Here is a 4,340-nt window from a genome sequence, read left to right as displayed (position 1 = left end):
TTTTTTAAAAGGGAAAATGCCATACTGCAATTCTCAATAGGTTACTGACATGCACCGCGACATTTACTTTTTTTTTTTTTAATGTGCAAATCTCTCAAATGTCATTCCGCCTCGAACCCTTTCCAAAACCTAAAAAAAATAACCCACTTTCAAGCCAAACTTGCTGCGCGTTCGTGAATTACAAAGGTCAGGACCTCAAGGAAGGACCCTTAGTACACTAACTCCACCAACTCCTGAAAACAAGCAATCTCGGTGCTAAGATCGAGAAGTAACTAGCTATTTGTTTATAATTAATTTCTTCCTAATTTAAAATCAATTGATTTCCAAGAAGGATTCAAAACAGTTTTCAACGTTTTCCATCACGCATTTGCCAATTTCTACAACTCATTACACCAACCCGCTTTCCCCTCCGCCCACATCCTCCCCGCACCATCCAAGGCCCTTGAAGCTATGCGGTCGCGTAAAGCCCTGCACTGCCCACGGAGGCCCGCCGCACCCCGCAGAGCTTGGGCGGGAACCACTTCCCCACTCCCGGCTGCCGCTACAACTGAAGCGGTCAACCAATGGCTGCCTTCTCCCGTACTCATTGTCCCGCCTTCCAGTTCCACTGACCCCAATAGGAATGGTCGTCTGGTGCCGGAGGCCAATGGGAGATTGGGGGCGGGAATCATTGGCTGCAGTCTTGCCGCAGTGCAGTATGGTCCTCCGTCTCCGTTACCCTGGTGCCGAAGTCGCCGCGTCGCCGCCGCCAGGGAACTACGGTCCCCGCCCCTAACCTGGCCCCGTGTTCAAACTTCCCGCACCCCGGCAGCCTTGGCTCCCGCCCCTCAATCTTCGCAGCAACCCGGCACCCACTCTTGGGCGGCTAGACGGGGAGTTTGTTCCGCGGAGAGAAGGCAAGGAGGCGGGACGCCGCGTCGAATCTGAGGAGGGGCCGGGGCGGGTTGGGGGTGGGCTTTTGGCGTGGGCGTGGAGACTGAGGAGTTCGGGGTGCGAAGTGAGATTGGGACTGAAGCGTGGGGGGCTGGCTATTCTTGGATAGAGGTATGAGAGTGGAGTTGTTAAAGCAGGGAGGATGAGCGGATTAGGGATAGGGAGTGTTTGGGGACGCGGGGAGAACAGAGTCCTAAGCAAATAAGTGAGGAGCACGGCAGCCGGGAAAGGACAAGAAGGAGGGGAGGTTGGCTACAGGTGGGGGATTGGGAAGTTAGGAGGAGACGAAGTTATAGAAGGTTTGGTTATTTGTTGGAATCGAGAAAAGGAGGAAGGGAGCTCATTGCAGGAGAATCTAGAGATAGGGTTAGGAATTATTAGGAAACCCTAGAGGCCTGTGGAGACTGAAGATGGGAAAGGAGGGACAGAGCCAAGAAGGGGAAGAAGACTGTGAAACTTTCGGTATCTCTGGGATAATAATTGGAGATTAAAGACAGTTTGGTTAAAGCGGAAAGGCTCATTTATCCTGGCTGTGAAATTTTTACATGTCCATCAAGGCTGGGATGAGAGGAAAGATGTTTGGCAAAAAATACGCCAGGTGAGTCGGAGTGCTCTGGCTGGTGTTCTGCGTGGGCAGGACCAAAAGGATACAGTGTTTCGCGGTGGTGAAGACCATGGGCCAGGTTCACCTGAGTTTAAACCCCCTCTCATTCACTTTGTGACCTTGGACAAATTACTAATATCAATTAGTAACAAATTGTTGGCTAGTAACAAGGGGCATATATATTTTTTTCCGTTTGGGAATGGGAATAGTAGATACTGTTGTGAGGATTAATTTCTTGTGATGTTCCTACCTATAATGAGATAACTGAAGAAAAAATTGGATGGTTCTGTTAAAGTGGATTTGTTCTTGAAATTTTGTTTGTGTGAGCAGTTCGATGGGCTGCAGTTACTGGAGATTTTCTTAATCTTTTGCTTGTTGGATCCTCCTCTGAAAGTCTGAAGAACGTTTTGGCCCCTCTCCATAGGAAAGTACACTTGGGCACAAACATTTTTATGCTGGTCCTTTACTATCAACTTGGATTAAAAATATCGTTGAGATCAAAAGTCACCATTTAAATGATTTTTATGTATTTATCTTTTTTGGCAGGAGGGGTCTACATGCAGATTTGAAAAAAGGGTACAGTTCTGGAGATTATTACGTTATTTTAATTCATATTTTTTCAAGTTATAGTTCCACGTTTGAATTTTATATTACAAATATATACAGAGAATCATTTTATTTTTTTTTATAATTTTATTTATTTATTTATTTATTTGACAGAGAGAGAGAGATCACAAGTAGGCAGAGAGGCAGGCAGAGAGAGGAGGAAGCAGGCTCCCCGCTGAGCAGAGAGCCGGAAGCGGGCCTTGATCCCAGGACCCTGAGATCATGACCTGAGCCGAAGGCAGAGGCTTTAACCCACTGAGCCACCCAGGCGCCCGAGAATCATTTTAAATATCAAAAAGTAGTTGGTGATTTTTGGAAAAGGTTTTTCTTTTTTTTGTCAGCATCACATCTTTTCTATTAAGCAGTCATGGAATAGCAGACACAGAAGTCCATTAGAAGATGCTACTTTTGGGATGCCTGGGTGGCTCAGTTGGTTAAGCTTCTGATTTCAGCTCAGGTCATGATCTCCAGGTGGGGAGATCAAGCCCTGCATCAGGCTCTGGCCTGGGCATGGAGCCTGCTTGATTCTGTCTCTCCCTCTGCCCACAACCCCCCCCCCCCCCACCCCACGCCCCAAAGAAGATTCTGCTCTTTCACCTGGTTCTTCTTCTGCCTGTTGTTATTGATCTTCTTTGCTTCTTTGTGGGATGATGCTCCTCCTCTGCTCACCAGTATCGCGTTTCCTCTTAATTTAGTCTTCTGCCTTCTCTTCACTCTGTTCTTTTTTTGGCTGAGTTCATCTTCAGGCTTCTGGTCATCTTGGCTTTCACCATCTATATTTTATTAATGCACAATCAGTTTTTGTCTCTGTCCTGGAACTCTTGAATTAGTTCTAAATTTGTATAGCTAATTTTTGATGTTTCCACATAGATTTCTTACAGGCATCCTAAACTCGATGTATCTAATATGAAACCATCACCTTTCTCCACCAGACCTGTCCTATTGATTGGTACCATATTTACCCAATTTTGTAAGCCCAAAACTTTGAAATTCATTTTCTGAATTTGGAAGAATTTGGAATTCTCTGTTCGCATAGTCCACATATAATCTGTCACCAAGTCCAGTTTGTTTTATTTGATAAACATTTCTTAATTCTGTACTCTACATCTCTAGTTACCCTCTGTTAGTTCAAAGCACTATCACTTGTCACCTGATTTCAAGACCAGCTGATTTTCTGCCTTAAGCCTTATTGGGCCTCCAGTTCTTGGGCTGGAGATGGATCTTTGTAAATGTGGATCTGATCATTTTAATCCTACTGAAGATCCTTTTTTTTCTAACCAACTTCTTTGTATGATATAAAGATCCTTCTTGTAACAGTCTCTTCCACTTGATCCAGTCTTCTTTATTACTTTATCACTGCCCTCCAGCCAGTGCAGGCATTCTAAACCAGCGTTGTCTAAAAGAAATATAATGTGAACCATATACATAATTTAAAACATTTTTTCAGTAGTCACAGGAAAATACAAACAGGTGAAATTAATTTTAATAGTATATCTTATTTAAACCAGTACATCCAAAATAATATTTTAACGTGATGTATATTTATTTTTTTTATTTTTTAAAGATTTTATTTATTCACTTGACAGAGATCACAAGCAGGCAGACAGGCAAGCAGAGAGAGAGGAGGAAGCAGGCTCCCTGCCGAGCAGAGAGCCCAATGCGGGGCTCCATCCCACGACCCGGAGATCATGACCCGAGCTGAAGGCAGAGGCCCAGCCCACTGAGCCACCCAGGCACCCCTAATGTGATGAATATTTAAAAATATATTCAAGTAGATAGTTTATGTTCTTTTTTATGTACTAAGTTTTCAAAATGCCATGTGTATTTTACACTTACAACATATCTCATTTCTGACCAGGTACATTTCACGTTTTCAGTAGCCCCTGTTTAAATAGCACAATTGCATACTTTTTGCAGTTTGATGATATGCCTCACCTATCTCATGCCTTTTACTTTTGCACATGCTGCTGTCTTTTCCTGAAATAGACTCTTCTGTCATGAACTGTGTTCTTTTAGTAACCTCATCTACCATTATCCACCCCCTGCACCAAAAAAAAAAAATCAACCCCAAAACACCCATATTTGTGTTTAGCCTCAGGTAATACCTAAAGACTTAATTTAGGCATTATTTCCTCTGGAAGTCTTTCCAAATTCCCTCTGTCCTCTCAATCTTAGTTTTTTTTTTTTTTTTTTTTTT

General features: G+C 43.6%; 1 protein-coding gene across 1 annotated transcript in view; it reads left to right on the top strand.

Annotated features, from left to right (window-relative positions):
* The first annotated feature begins 999 nt into the window (after positions 1–999).
* The window catches only part of LOC111147668 (LCA5, lebercilin), a 58,268-nt gene continuing 54,927 nt past the window's right edge, over positions 1,000–4,340 (top strand). Inside the window, exon 1 of the mRNA XM_022503874.1 lies at positions 1,000–1,044. The gene's annotated coding sequence lies outside the window, so the exon portion shown is untranslated. The remainder of the gene's footprint in view (positions 1,045–4,340) is intronic.

Source organism: Enhydra lutris, unplaced genomic scaffold, assembly GCF_002288905.1.
Source record: "Enhydra lutris kenyoni isolate GAN:26980312 unplaced genomic scaffold, ASM228890v2 scaffoldscaffold17, whole genome shotgun sequence".
Taxonomy (NCBI): Eukaryota; Metazoa; Chordata; class Mammalia; order Carnivora; family Mustelidae; genus Enhydra; species Enhydra lutris.
This window is presented reverse-complemented; position numbering and strand designations above follow the sequence as displayed.